This window comes from Marmota flaviventris, chromosome 8 (genome assembly GCF_047511675.1).
Source record: "Marmota flaviventris isolate mMarFla1 chromosome 8, mMarFla1.hap1, whole genome shotgun sequence".
Lineage (NCBI taxonomy): Eukaryota > Metazoa > Chordata > Mammalia > Rodentia > Sciuridae > Marmota > Marmota flaviventris.
Window position 1 is genome coordinate 44,043,918 of NC_092505.1, and position 16,836 is coordinate 44,060,753.

Here is a 16,836-nt window from a genome sequence, read left to right on the forward strand (position 1 = left end):
TGGTCAATCCAGTCTACTCCTCCTTCAATCACAGAGGAAGTTTAGAATCTATCTTAGAAATTCAATTGTAGTCAGGTTGAGTGTTTGCTGTTCAAGTTAGAGTTCTGGCAGCTTTTTTTCCAAAACAAAATCCTTATCAAAGAAAAGTTACCTAATTTCCTGGCATAGACCAGATGATCCCTGTTGGCTCTTCAAGGTATAGTATTTTCTGAGCTTCAAAACTCAATATTAGCTAAAATAAATAATAAAATAATAATGCTACATCTCCAGAAATTGAGTGAGGCAGAGAACTTGTCCAATCCTGTTATCAGTAATGCATCATAAATTAAAATATTCTCAGTATTCAGACCTAAACCACAGTATTCAAAGGTGGGAGGGGCTGTGAAATGTCCTGATTGGCTTGGATATTTGTAATCATTTCCTTTTATGTCTGTAAGCCAAGGAAAAGAAAGAATGCATGGTAAGGAATGTCAAATCTTCTACAGCTTAAAAATTCCAGGCAAGGCCAAACACAAAGGCAGGCATTAAAAAGTTACTTACATGTTGAAATGCTCTGGGAGAGCAAGGAATCTAGACCCACAGAACTCAACCTTAGGAAATACATGCTGTGTTCTCTATTCATCCGGGGGCTCTCCCAGGACCCCAACTGGGGACTCAGAATCTAATTATATCAGTCCAACTATCCTGAGACACCTCCCTCTGATCTCTTGTCTCCTCTACTGAAGTCTTGGCTTTTGGAAGCCTCACAAATTACAAGAGGAGAGTTGTCTTTAGACAGGAGGCAACCAAAGAACAAATAGCAGCCCACCATCTTGCTCTATGCACTGAAATATCTTCTCCCTCCCTCTCCAAACTCCTGTTTATCTCCTTCCACATCCCTCTCCTTCTCTGTATATTTTCTCCTCTCTCTGATTTCTTTTCCTTCTCAGAATCATCACTCTCAGACTTCCTCACTCAATCCTCGTTTGTCTTCTCTCTACTTCTTATAGGGAGTTGCTTTACTCAGTCTCTTGTTGGAGTGCTGAAATCAGAGATGATAGAACTTCTGAATTTTTTAAAATAATTCTTGAATTGTTATGAAGCTGACATTATCTTTAAAGAGGAGTCAGAACAAAAGGGAACAAAATTCTCCCTCAAACAACTGAAAATTTTTCTCCTTTTCTACTAAATCTTGGCATATAGGTTGGCTTAGCTTTAAAGAACTTCAGATTTCTTCAACCTGAGCCCTCTGCAGTTAGTCCCCAGGGCCCCTTTCCCAGATCTCAAAGGTTGGGAGAAGAAAATTGTTTGGGCCTGTACTGAGAACTCTATTTCCCAGATCATGGTCACCATGAATTGCCTCCCCATACCCTTATGCAGCCCTTGGTGTTCAAAAAGCACTTTCTCATCCAGCACTTCAGGGTATTCAATCCTCACCTCACAAGGGCAACCTGAGATCCTGAGAGCAGAGTGCCTTGCACAAGACTGAACAGAAATGAAGTAACATGGTCAAAAGAGAATGTTACTGCACTATAGGATGCTTCGCCCTCCCCTGACTCAGAGACAGAGACTCCTAGCTGAGTAGTCTGCAGTCTGGACACAAGCACATCTAGGAAGTACCCAGAATTCTTTCATACACAGATCCTCTAGCCATGATATGACTGCTCATCACCCTTGTGGAATGTACATCTGGGGGGTGACTATCTGCAATATAAGGAGAAGAAACTCAGTGATAAACAATTAAATCTATGAGCAGACATAGATTTCAATGTTAAGCAATGAAGAAAAGAAGAAAGTATCTGTACAGAGATCTGGGTTCTAGTTTGGTGCCACCATGACCAGCTGTGTGACATCTTCTCTGGGCCTTACGTTCCTCATTTGCAATAATAAAGCCTCAGGAGGTCATTTTGTGGTTTGTTCCAGTCCTGATCATTTAATCCACAACTTAAATTTTTGGAAATAAAAAGATGAACTAGAGTGTACTTTGATGTTACATGCTGTTGTTTTTCTTGAATTGAGGTCTTTGTATTGGAAAAGAATCTAGTTTTTATGTAATATGGGGAAGAAGACTGGATGCAGGGGACCTTTGACAGGGCCTGTTAGAAAACTTGTCCCCAACTCTTGCTTCTGCTACTGACTTGCCTTTCCCACTATGAAACTTGGCTTCTCCATTTGTAAAACTGAACACTCAAAATTCTTTCTACAAATAACCATGGAAAAGCTCTATTATTTGAGATGCCAAAGGTATAGCAGTGAACTGGAGAGACAAAATTAGGGAGGAAGACTAACTAAAACACATTAATTAGCATATGCTCAAATTTATAAGGGTCAAATCAAGGTATAGAGCATGATGGTGAATGAAGGACCCCTCTGAGGAGGAACTCTTTGAGCAGAGATATGAGTGAAATGAAGAAGCTCGTCATAAAAACATCTCAATAAAGATTTCCGACCCAGAACCTAAGGTAGCATCAAGGCAGAAGAACTAGAAGAGAATGAGTGAAGCAGAGAGGCCTAGGAGATGGAGTCACCCAAGCGTGTAGGGGCCAGATCAGAGAAAGCCTTGAGGACCATGATGTGGACACACTGGAGGACTTTGAGCAATTGACTGTTCTAATTCAATTATTTTAAAACAATGCCTTCTGCTCAGGTTAGAAATAACTATATAGGAGGTCAAGAGTAAATGCAAAGAGGTAACCCAGAAATCTAAGAACCATTGAAGACAGAAGACAAGCTAGGGGGAAAAAATCGTTCTCCCTACACATACTCTGCATTCTCCCATGATTCTCCCATGTCCATCTGCACATCTGTTCTCTCTTCCTGGAATATCTTTGACCCACCTCTGACAATTGAGTTCATACAAATTATTTCTGTTTCCAAGAACCTCTCACTTAGAATCAATGTGACCCTATCCTGTGCCCAAAAGGGTGCCTTTTGCACCTCTGGAAGTGACACAGATCACTTGATGCTTCTGTTCCTTCAGAGTGTGTATGTCTTATTCATAAACTAGAGGCTCATTGAGGTCAGAAGCTGTCTACCATGACTGCATTCTCCTCAGAGACCTTAAAAATATTAGGCACACAGTAGTTCCTGAAAAATGATTGTTGAGTTGAAGACAAACTTCTCCCCCCTTAGACATGAAGACTCTATGGATTCCATAAGGAGGAAAAGCATCTGGAGCACCAAAGTCACTAAGGAATAAATCACTTGACATATTTTATGAGGACTCCACAATCCTAGGTGGCCGATATCTTCATGAACACATCTCTCTTGATCTCTTAGTCATCTCTGAGCTTCAGTAAGGGAAAAAAAAACCTGAAACAGTGAAAAGTGATTGCTTTTGATATAGTCATAGAAAACATAAGTATCCTCAGAGCTATTGGAAAGCTTAGGGAGGAAGCATCCATGGGCCACTGAAGTAGGCATGTGTTCCAAGCATGTACAACAGAATAACAGTGCTAACTTGCCTGTTAGTTGATCATGTGTGTTGACGTTAACCAAATAACGGAGTGGAGGCCCCAGGACACATAACTAGTGTGTAGCTGGGCTCATGTCAGAGCTCTTTCTGCCTCTCTAGCATATCTTCTCAGAGGGAAGAGAAGGTCAGTGAGAAAACACTGTGCCTAGCTCTTCTCCTAGTTTTCCCTTCTCTTTCTGGATTCATTGGCCTCTCCAGAGCTTCCTAGTTGTTTCTCTGGCTTCTTCTTACAGCCAGGTCATGTTCTATCCCACTGTGCCACCCAGAGCATATATCCCACCCCAGCGTCTATCTTCCTTCTTAAAACATGGTGGTAGATCTGAGATCTTCTAAGAGCCTCCCCAGTGCAGTCAGCAGAGGAAGGAATCATCTTAGCCAGAACCATCCAACCATGGTTTGAGACATGAGGCCAGGATTTAATGGTCCTGCTCCCTGAAACAGTACAGAGCAGATGAAGAAGTTCCTCTCTGATATGATTCCCAAGACTTACACTCTACCATGTATGATTGAAGCCACATAAATACAAAAGTGTCTCATAAGTCAAAGTATCCATGCAAAAGCTCTAGTTTCCCCCCACACACAGGCTTACCTGAGAAATATTAAAAGAACAGGGGTTTGGTTCTCACCTGCAGAGATTTTGATTCTTGGGTCTGGGTTGGACTCAGACATCTCTATCTTTTAGAGCTTAATTTTAGTCTGCAACTGGAGTCCCATCACCCTGGGAAACCATAGGGTCACAAACCACTACCCACCATGGTTCCCCTATTGCCTTTGCTCTGCCCCTTCTCCACTCTCCATTACTACTTCCTCTTCCTACTCCCTACTTTTTTCCTTTTCTCTTCTCTGCCTGCTTGCTTTTCTTGTCTTCCTATTTACTTTTCTAGTTTACATTGTCTCTTCTTGCTCAACCACAACCTTCCTTCTCTTCTGGGGAACAACAGAGGCAAGGGGCTTAGCTTTGCCTTGCTGAAACCAGAGCATTTACTTCACTGGCGTTCCTGATGCTTTCCCAAACATTAAGGACACAGGCAAGACTGGAGTCAGAAATGAACTTACCCCCAGACCAAAACCTTAAAATCACTTAGCCCTACCCCTCAGTTTACATATGGGAAAACTGAAGCCAAGAGAAGGAAAGGGTCTCTCTCCAGGCCATATAACTAGTATCAGAGTCAGAATCTCTAATTCCCTTAGTTCTATGTTCTTCCTATGACACAAGCACACTGTGTATCTTCTTGTAACCCTTCCACCCAAGTGGTTGAAATCATGCGTAAGATTGGCAGCTCCTGTCCGCTTTAGGTACCCATGGTATGCCTAAAGCAAAATCCTGCTTCCTGGCAGGGGTATCATCCCATGGAGAAGTTTGGAGAATGTGAAGAAATTTGGAAATCTTGGGTTGGGCTTTCAGGCCTTGCAACTCTGCCCTTTTTGTGCACTTCTTAATCTTACAAAACATCCAGACCTGCTCTTCATTACTATGCTGCCGTGCATGGGCTGCTTCACAGGAGGGTGCCCTGTTAGGCTGAGCTCTCCTGCCCTCTGCTGGCTTGATTCATAGAGGATAACTTTATTTACAATTGTAAGGCAGGATTTTTTTCATTCTCTCTTTTACTAACTTTTTAAAAGCATCCCCAATGTGGAAGACCCAGTCCTTCGTGCTTTGAGTTTCAATGAAACATACAAAATAAAAAACTCTTCCTTCAAACAGTCAGTCCTTGGACGTTTGTGTCAGATGATGTCCCCAGTATTCAGAGACAACCCAAACACAATCTTTGACTTCAAAAAGAAGTTGATGTTTGTGAAATTATGCACATTATTGTTCTGAGCCACTGAATTAAAGAATTAGCACTAAAAGAGTCTACAAATACCTCTAACAGTGTCATTCATGCCCAAATTAGGTCTAGAGCTCCGCGAATATTGCAGGGATTCTACTTCACTGACAGGATGCTACCATAGTTTTGTATGCACAAAGCACTCAAAGGTGAAAGAGAGTTCAAAAAGAGCAGTTCCAATACAAGCCTTCCTCTGGTATATAATCACATTGTCCCAGTGTCATGAACCTGTATTTACGATTGATGTTACATTTATAGCTAATGTCAAAGTTCGCTGGTGTAATCTCTCTCTCTCTCTCTCTCTCTCTCTCTCTCTCTCTCTCTCTCTCTCTCTCTCTCTTTTTAAACCTGAATATCAATGAAATCTCACTTCCTTTACTAAGTTACCCTCTGGCCAGGATGAAGGGAGAGTCCCCAAGGAGATCTTGCATGTGTTGCGTACTCCCTCTTGTGTCCATTTAATGCCATTACTGCTGTGCCTGGCCAGAGCTCCTTTAGTTGAGTTCAATCACAATGTTGTGCCCAAACCAAGGACACTTCCCTAACCTTCTGCTCTTTCCATGCTGCTGTACATTTCCACACCAGAGTTCCTTGCACTACTGGTTTCCAAGCTTTGTGATGGTATAAGAGAAAGACATTTCACAGTATAAACCAGTGCGCACATGCAAACCTGCACACATTTGTCAGAAAAATACTTACCTTTAATACTTGTAAAAGACATCGATACTTCATATTCTTTTGCATTTGTACTGTTTTCCTTTGTCATTCAGCAATTAGCTATGCAATTTGCTACTGACTTGTAACCTGATTTGAAATGCACTGCCCTGGACCAGGGCTTCCCTGCAATGCAGTCAGCTGGACCCTTGGCATTCCTAGGCCACTGTTCTCCACCAGGAAACCTGCCCTGCCTTCCTGGGATGCTGGTATTTATATCTTCTCTGCCTCCATTATTTTAAAAGATCTCATTGCAGGGCTGCTTAAGTCTCTGCTTCTTAAAACAGCAGTGTTTACCAACTGTAGTAGACCAAATGGTGCCCAAGAAAAAAGGCACGTCTGCATCCTAACCACTAGAAGTTTTGAAAGTGACCCTATTAAGAAAAAAACACTTTGTAAATGTAACTAAGTTAAGGATCTCCAGATGAGATCATCTGAATTATCCGCATGGGCCCTAAATCCAACAACAAGCATCTATATAAGAGACAGAAAACTAAACACAAACACAGAAGAACAGACCATGTGCAGATGAAGACAGAAACTGAAGTGATACAACCATAAGCAAAGGAAACCTGGAGCCACCAGGAGTTAGAAGAGACAAGGAAAGATTCCAGGGGAGAGCCTTTGGAGGGAGTGTGGCTCCACTGACACCTCAATTTCTGATCTCTGCCTCCCAGAGATGCATGAGAATACATTTCTATTGTTCTAAGCCACCAGTTTGTGTAATTTATTTCAGTAGCCATGGAAAATACATATAATAATCACAACTCTCCTTTCCCTAAGCTCTGAAGGGACATGACAGAGCTGGTTTGGGTCAGTACTGCTCCTTCATGTACTCGGGCTTATTCTGCCAGATGCGTTTTTCCCAAAAATTAGACTCTACTAAGGGGGTTTTGCAATCTCTTTTTGCAACTGGCTCCTGTTGCAAGACATTACCCCATCCCACCCCCTTTAAACCTACATGTCTTAATAAGCTAAACCTCAAATGTGATAGATTGGAATTTTTCCCCAAGAGTTTCCTCAACTTCCCTTTACATCTGCTGTTGAGCCGGAATTGAGGCTTAGCCTAGCAGTGGAATGGTAGGTTGGGCATGATGAGAACCCTGGAAGTGAAATGCTTTGTCCCAAGCTGAACAGAGAATTAGTGGCAGGTGGATGTTCATTTGCATGCTAACAACATAAATATGAAGAGTTTGGGGGATTTTCCCCATTCCAATTGCATTATGGGAAATTTACTCTTTAGGAAGATAAGGTTGAACCTGCATTCCTCAGGAAAATTGTGCATCTAATCAGCTTTGTACCTGTTTATATCACCATCTGCTTCGCTTGCTTAAGGGGAATCATTGCTCTTTCTCATTGACCTAGCTCTGAACTTCCTAATCATAAAAACTTGGATAAATTGGTGAGCCAATGCTGTTCCTTGGGAAACAAATACCATCGACCAAGCAACATTTGACAGCAGGAATCATAGGGAAACAGATGTCAGCTTTGGGTTCCTAGCAAGAGGATTGTTCAGCAGAAAAGCCATGCTCTCAGACCCAAAGAGAGACAAGATGAGTTCCAGCAAAAAATTCCCTGCAACATACAATGAATGCCCAAGAGAATGTCCCTGTCCCTTCTGGTCCCTAGATCCCATCTAGAACTGTCTTTCAGAAGCGAATCCCCATTTTCTTCTTCAAAAAAGAGGCTGAACATTTCTGTACACTCTTGACAACTTCATAGAATTGATGAAAAAAACTAAATGTACCCTGTCTTCCTAGAACCCAAAATATAGAGGGGCAGAATTACACAGTTAATTAATCCTGAAACAAGACAGACATCCTGTCTTTTGTTTGTTTGCTTTTATTATAGTAATTACTTTATTGCCTGTCAATAGTTTCCTTTTTTCTTTCTTTTTTTCCCCCATGTTTGGCTCCTTGTAAAAAGGCTTTCTGTGTTGCAAAGGGCTTTTCTCAAAAGCAGAGACTGCATTTTTGTCTTGCTTTACCCAGAAAATTGCCTGGAATATACTAAGTGCTTGTAAAACTACTTGTCAAACACTGAATGAAATGTTCACTCTAACATCAAACAATGTATTCAACAGGTATTTAAATAAAAATGACTTTTAAGCTAACATCTCCCCATAAACTAAACTCTCTTAGCCTCACCCTTCTTTTGATGTTACATTTGTCCATTCACACCTTAGTTTCTCTCCATTGTGACAAAAATGGGCCACCACCCTAGTTCAGGACCACATTAGATGTATTGTAAACTTTTTCAAAGCTTCCTAACTGTCCTTCCCACCATCAGTCCTTCCCATTGGCCACCTCCATCCCTGTCCTTTCAATTTTATTCTATACTGTATGGTCTGAGTCAAGTTCTAAATACACATCTGATCATATAATTGTCTCCACTCAAAACTCCAAGCATAAATGCTTTCTGGAGGGAAAATAGTACACACTCCTAACACAGGTTTTCAAAGCCCTTAAAATTGTAGTTCCAACATTCCCTTCAGTTTTACTTCCCATTGATGCCTATTCCTTCAGGAAGAAAAAAAATATGTGCTTACCATTCCATAAAATGATCCATACTTTTTAGTCTTTGATAAACTATTTGTTTTGTTCCATCTGTATACAGTGCATTTATCCCCATCTCCTTCTATTCAAGTGTAATCCCTACTCTGAGAAAATTTCCAATTTTGTAGCTTCCACAAAGAAGTGGAGTTTATGCCATTTGTTATGGAATGGGGGGGGGATCTTTAAGAAAAGGAATAAAAAAATTATGTATGTGAATTTCTCTTATTATCACATAGATGGTTTAATGGAGATGCATAGCATAAAAATACTGACATAAATTGAGCACCAAAACTCTGAAACAAATGCACCGGAAAAAGGTCAAGTAAGATTATAAAGATAAATGTATACTTCTTATCTTCAAAAATTTACAAGAGAGCAGGAGATATGGGAATATGTTACTAGCTGTTATACAGACAAGATGAAGTCATTAAGAAGAGAGTCAAGAAATATGTTATGGGAACACGCTATATGAGTTTCTATAATTCTGTCTTAAGAGTGTCAGAGATAGCTTCTAAAAAGATGGCATTCATTGTTGGATTTACAGGTAAAAATTAATTTTTTGCTGAAAAATGACAAGAGAATGGCAAGCATGGAAGTCTTAGGGCAGGGAACAGTAAAGATGCACTGTATGTTTAGGAAATAAACACAGTACTATGTGACAGTACTATGTGACAGCAGCCTTCAGTGTACAAACTGATGACCTAGAAGATGAGCCTGATGTATTAGTTGCCATTGAGTTAACCTCCAAGTGACAAAAACAAAAACAAATTTGCAGTCACTTTCCAAGAACAGTTATTACTCTGTTGCATAAAATCCAGCTTGATGATCCACCAATGATAAGGCACTTGGAGATATTAGGTTCCAGAGTAACTTCTACTTTGTTTCTTGCTTGTATGGTCTTGACCTTGTGATCAAAGATGGCAGCATCTCTGTGAAGGCAGTAAGAAGCAGAAAGAAGATAAACATGAGGAGAGTAAAAGATGCCTGGCCATTATCTATTAGAAATTGTGTGTTTCAAAGATGACTGTAGCAATATTCTTACAATATGATTCCATACACTTACTATAGAAGTGTGAGGTTATTGCCTGCCGCAGTCTGGCTGGGCACAATTCAGGAGCCACTTGTCAAAAAAAACGAACTTTATTTTTACAACACACACACCATACCACACAGCTCTTCAGGAATTCCCTCAGAGCCCAACTGCCACCACCGGCTTCCCACAAGACTCTCAACCTCCCCCACTCCTCCTGCTCTTGAGGCCGATTGGCTGGGTTGCTGGGCGGAGCCAAAAATAGTCCCCCAATCATCAGCTCCATGGTCTGAAAGGGCGGGGAAACAGCCCAATGAGCATCACCGCAGAGGAGCCACTCAGTTGGCAGCTAGAAGTTTGCTGGGGCCACTTTGAGCCAATCATCAGCTGGCAGCTGGAAGTTGGCTGGCAGCTGGAAGTTTGCTGGGGCCCCTTCGATTGTGGCTCTCAACATCTCCCCCTCTCTGTTTAAACAACAAGCATGTGGCTTAGGGACCGTGCCTGCCTTAGGTAGTCCAATACTACATATGGTCCTTACCCGTTATCGGATGAGCTGACCTCAAGGCGTCAGCCTCCTGTCGTAGGTTGGTACCATTGCAATTGGATCTTACCGGTCATTGACTACCGGTCCAGCATACAGCCACACCTGTGGATAGGTCTTTGTACCAGCGGGGGGGGGGGGGGGGGTGAGGTTCTTTGCCTCACCTCTGTTGGCCCCCAAACTTTAGCTGAACAACCATCTCAAGCAGAAGGAAGGAAGATACACCAAGCCAATTGATGGCTCCTTTTGGAAAAATTGTACCACCAATGACACCATCAGCAAAAATACCCCAACACTACCACAAGTCGCTGCACCAACAGATAGTTCATAATGCATAAAAGTGAGTTCACAATGCATACAAGTGATACATAGTCCAGGCAAGTTCTGCAAGCAGTTCAGTGATGGCTATTGCAGAAGGTGTAGATTGGTTTTATCTTTGTCTTCACCGGCACTGGGATGAAGATAGGAATTCTGGCAATAATGGCTAAAGAAAGAATTATGTAACATTCCAGAAGGCACTAAAAGAAAACAATTTTCTGAACAATTTACACTATCTTGAACAGAATTTTTAAATATAATGAAAAGGAAAGGTGAAAGTAAACAAACAGATCTGTTAACCTCCTTTTTTGTTCACATATTAAAACAATCCTCAACAGCTGTTTACCCAATTTAAATTAAAGCATTTAAATCACGTGAATAAAAAAAAATTGGATTCATTTTTTCATGAGCGCTCATCATATATGATATATGGACATACGTACATACAAACATACAACATAAAACACAAGTGTGCACACATAATATAATACATACAACACATAACATAAAAGTAAAGGCCTTATAACTTTTTACAGGTGAAATCTCCATTGCAATGTTTAAAAACTCTATAGTCAAAAAATAGAACTGATCAGCAAAACATTAACCTAGGTCTGTATGAGCTCAAAAAACAAAATAGAACTTCATGATGTGGGAAAGGGTAATAATAAAATAGTTATTGAAAAAAGCATCCTGGTTCTGTCGCAGATGTAAGGATAGCCAAACTGGAGTTGTGGATATCAGCTGTTATGGATTTGAGCCAAATCATCTTCTTTTTGGTCTGTAGAAATCGCTTTAGTTAATCTCTCTGGAATCCAAATCGGCTGCTGTTCTCCATGTGGAAACACACAAACAGAACCCCGACTCCAGACAATCACTGGGTCAGGACCTTTCCATTGTCCTGTTAGAATAGCCTTCCAAAGTACCTTGGGCTTATGTACATTTTTTGGACAAATATGCCTTTTCGCAGCACTAAGTCCTGATGAATCCAAATTTAAAAAGTTTAGAGTAAAAAGCGTTATTTTAAGTTTATCTTTGGGGAATATATACCCCTTCCCAATTCCTTCTTTTTGCTTTAATAAGCACATTTTAATAGTTTGATGAGCTCTTTCAACTATGCCTTGTCCCTGTGGATTGTATGGGATTCCTGTTATATGAGTAATGCCAAATGATGAGCAAAATTGTTTAAAAGAGGTAGAAGTATAACCAGGGGCATTATCTGTTTTTAACTGTTTTGGAATGCCCACAGTGGCAAAATTTTGTAAGCAATGAGCTATAATATCTTTAGTTTTTTCTCCGGCATGAAGGGAGCCCATCAAAAATCCAGAAGAAGTATCAACTGTAACATACAAATATTTTAATTTTCCAAATTCTGGCAAGTGTGTGACATCCATCTGCCAAATATGGTTAGGTATCAGTCCTCTAGGATTGACTCCAAGATTAACTTGTGGTAAAAATGTCACACAATTTTGACATTGTTTTATTATTTGTCTAGCTTGTTCCTTAGCTATTTTAAAACGCTTTTGTAAAGTATTAGCATTGACATGGAACTTTTTATGAAAATTTGTAGCTTCTTCTAGTGTAGAGAAAATATGTATGTCATGTGTAGTTTTATCTGCTAAATCATTGCCCAAACTAAGGGCTCCAGGCAATCCTGTATGTGCCCTGATATGTCCTATAAAGAATGGATCTTTTCTGTCCAAGATTAGACTTTATATAGTGGAAAGCAAAGAGAAAACAGTAGAGGAAGGGGAAATCCTACCAGCATCTTCAAGGGATACTATAGCATTAACTATATACTGACTATCGGAAAATAAATTAAATACAGAATCTTTAAACATCACAAAAGCTTGTAATACTGCATTAAGCTCTACCTTTTGAGCTGATTGTTTGGGTACTAAAAATGTAAAAGTTTGATCAGATGTAAGTATTCCTGCTGTACCATTATTTGACCCATCAGTGAATATATTTGGAGCATTCATGATAGGTATTTTTCTTCTCATTTTTGGAAAAATTACAGGATGCAATGACCAAAAAGACAATAAAGGATTAGATGGTAAGTGGTTATCAAATGAAACATTAGATTTACATATCATTATTGCCCAAGTATTTAACTCATTAGCTAACTCATCAATTTGATCCATAGTATATGGAGTAATAATTTTATTGGGAGAAATTCCAAACACTCCCTTTGCTGCTTTTATTCCTTTGAGTATTAATTGTCCTACAGCCTCAGGATACCTAGTAAGAATAGTGTTAGGAGAATAAGATAAATGTATCCACAATAATGGATCTTCTTGCCAAAATACTCCTGTAGGAATATTTTTTATTGGTAGTACAATAAATAATAAAGGCAAACTTATATCAATTCTATCCAAATTCATATTTTCCATATATGTTTCAATGATTTTTAATGTCTTTCTTGCTTCAGGCATTAACATTTGGGGTGAATTTGGATCTGATGGACCTTTTAGGATATCAAATAAAGGTCCCAACTCTCCTGTTGGTATACCTAGATAAGGCCTTATCCAATTTGTGTCTCCTAATAACTTTTGAAAGTCGTTAAGTGATTTGAGTTGATCTACTCATATTTGAATTTTTGGTGGACGGACCATGGTTGAGGATAATAGAACTCCTAAATAATTAATTGGAAAATGTAATTGTACTTTATCTATTGCTATCTCTAGATTATAATTTTTTAATAAGTTTTTAAGTGTGGCATAACATTCTAGCAATGTGTTTTTATCTTTGTGTGCTAATAATACATCACCCATATAGTGAAATATTTGTAGTTCAGGATTTTGATTTCTAAGTGGCTGGATTACTTTGTTAACATAAATTTGACACATAGTTGGGCTGTTAGCCATCCCTTGAGGGAGTACTTTCCATTCATATCTCTGAACAGGACTTTCATGATTCAGTGCAGGGATAGTAAATGCAAAATGTGGACTATCCTCAGGATGAATTGGAATTGAAAAAAAACAATCTTTAATATCTATAACTAAAACATACCAGGTTTTTGGCAAAGCAGACAATTGAGGAATCCCCGATTGAGCAGGTCCCATAATAACCATCTCATTATTAATGGCTCTTAAATCTTGCAATAATCTCCATTTACCAGATTTCTTTTTGATGACAAAAATGGGAGTATTATGGGGAGATACAGAAGGTTGTATATGTCCTTCCGCTAATTGTTGTTTGACCAGGTCATGGGCTGCCTGTATCTTTTCTTTAGTCAGGGGACACTGAGGAACCCATACTGGTCTTTCTGATTTCCAAGTAATTTTTATTGTCTCAGTGACCCCTTCTGAAAATCCAACCCATGTCTGTCCGTTCCTTGATCTATTTGTATTGGTGCTGCTATACCTTGTTCTTCTAATCTTTTTCCTTTCCTAAAACCTTGTCTAGCCATAATAGTGGGCTCATTTAGATTGATGCTATTTGTTAATGTTAGTCCTAATTGATCTAGGACATCGTGTCCCCATAAATTTATGGGAAGATGATCCAATACATATGGCTGTATAGTTCCTTCACATCCTCCAGGATCCTTCCAATCTAATACCATTGCACTTCTGTGGGGATTAGTCACCACTCCTAGGCCTCGAAGTATTTGAGTGACTTGTTGTAATGGCCAATGTTTTGGCCATTCTTGATGAGAGATGATGCTAAGGTCTGCACCTGTATCCAGTAGCCCATTAAATTCATGTCCTTGAATATTTAGTTTTAGCATGGGGCAAGAATATAAATTTAAAGAAAGCATAGCCCAATCTACACCTGTGGAGCCTAATCCCCTGGAACCTCTTTCTACAGTACAACTGGAAAATTTATCATATAGGCTGGGTATTATTAGTAACTGTGCTATTCTATCTCCTGGTGAAATTACTGATATACGCTTTGGAGAACTGGCTATAATTTTTATTTCACCTTCATAATCTGGATCAATTCCTTTGGGAAGAGGTCGTTTTACCCCTGTGAGAATGATTTGAACTCCCATCTCTGGAGTTAGTACTGTTCTGGCAGAGGCGCAGATGTCCAATCCTGCGCTTCCTCTGGTTTGTCTAGTGAGGGATTTAATGGACAATGTGTCCTGGGCACTACCCTGATGGGGTTGCTGGGTTCTTCCAGTGCTCCGTATATTTGTGGTCTTGGGCCCCAGAGAATTGGGCCCCCCTGTCCATTTTTTGGCAATGGAGCCCAATGCCTTTCTCCACGATATCGTGGATAAACACCTGGTCCTTGTTCGTTTTTTGATAATGGAGTACCCTCTATGGTGGTTTGAGAATGGCATTCATTCGCCCAATGTCTCCCTCTACGGCATCATGGGCAAATACCCGGTATTCTACTCCTTTGATACCTAGTTTTGTTAAACCCTCCTCCTATGGAGCAACTCCTTTTAAAATGTCCTGTTTGTTCACAATTGTGGCATGTTTTTGGCCTGGCATTTAAAACCTGTTGTACTGCAGCTGCCACGACTTGCCCTTGTTCATTAATGTCTCTACATAATTTAATATATGTGTTTAAATCTTCATGTTTCCATGGTCTAAGACTTCTCTGCACCAACAATTCGCTTGCTCACAAGCCAGTTGTTTTATTAATGGCATTGCTTGTTCTGTATTCCCAAAAACTCTGGTAGCTGTTTGAATAAGTCTATCTACAAATTCATTGTAAAGTTCATTAGCTCCTTGTATTTCCTTAGATAATTGACCTTGTAAACCTCCATGTCCTTGTAAAGTCTTCCATGCCCTAACCGCATCAACAGCAATTTGTAAGTATACGCCAGGATCATATGCAATTTGTTGCTGCTGATCCTCATAAGGTCCCTTTCCTAACAACATATCTAGATTTCTCTGAGGATAACCAGCTGCTGCATTTCACCTAGCCGTCTCCTTGCAAAATTCCTCATTGGCAACCTTCCATAACAGGTATTGTCCTCCATTTAGCCCAGCTTTACACATATTAGCCCAATCTGCTGGCGTCATGTTCAAGTTGTTAATGGATTCGACCATGCTTACAGTGAAGGGTGCTTGAGGACCATAGGTTGTTACAGCCTCTTTTAGCTGATTCACTGTTTTGAAAAATTTAAAGCATGGTGAATTCACTGCCCTCCTGCCTGCTCAAATACAGGGTATGTTAATATTTGAGATCCTGTCTCAGGATCCCATCTATCAACTGCGGGGGTTGGGGGCCTCCCCGCATATGGAGGTGACGCTGTTGGTTGGACACTTACGCCTTCTGGTGGTAGAAAGGTGTTAGTAGCAGTCTCCTGTACAGGTGGCACTGTTTGTTGGACACTTACACCCTCTGGTGATAGAAAGGTGTTAGTAGCAGTCTCCTGTTGTAACTTTTCCCCTGATGACTTTTTCTGCTCTAAACTTTCTTCCTCTGTCTGACTAGCTTGAGAGGCCTTCTCTTTTACTTGAATCTTTTCCTCTGTCTGACTAGCTTGAGAGGCCTTCTCTTTTACTTGAATCATTATGTCTTCTCCTTCCTCTACCATTGTCTGAACTGAAGGCTTTGGACTAAGCAAACAAGATATGAACGTCCACAATGGCAATGTGCCAACTGGCAGGGTCCCTGGGCTTTTCTTTTCTATTCTTTTTAAATCTTCACCATGATGGTTCCATTGTGATATATTTAACAACTCCTCCTTAAAAAGCCATGGGCTACATTTTTGTATTGTATCAACATATGCCCTGATTGTTCTTGATTTTACTGAGATGCCTCCTTCCTCTAACAATTTACTTAACACTCTTTCGGTTTGTTTTTTTACTAATTTCTGATCCCATATTTCTACTATAACTATAATACAACCCAACAAGATAACGCCAAACAAAACCAAAACAGAATGAAACAAAAATGGAACAACAAAAAATCATTATAATAGCCTTTCTATCCTCCTGAAATGTCCATCCGTCCTTTCTTCCTAACTGTTCCTCAGATGTGAGCGGTTTTTCTTCCATCTTACACATATCCAGGGACAGGCAACTTAAAACAGAAGCGAAACAAAACAAAAGAAGAATCTTAAAGTGGCTACCCATCCTCTCGCCCTGCCCTCAGGGGCGAGCAGTTTACCTTATCACTTACCCTCAGTCGTTCCCTGTACGGGCCACCAAATGCCACAGTCTGGCTGGGCACAATTCAGGAGCCACTTGTCAAAAGAAACAAACTTTATTTTTAGAACATACACACTGCACCACACAGCTATTCAGGAATTCCCTCAGAGCCCAACTGCCACCACCGGCTTCCCACAAGCCTCTCAACCTCCCCCACTCCTTCTGCTCTTGAGGCCAATTGGCTGGGTTGCGTGGGCAGAGCCAAAAAAAGTCCCCCAATGAGCAGCTGTGTGGTCTGAAAGGGCAGGGAAACAGCCCAATGAGCATCACCGCAGAGGAGCCAAT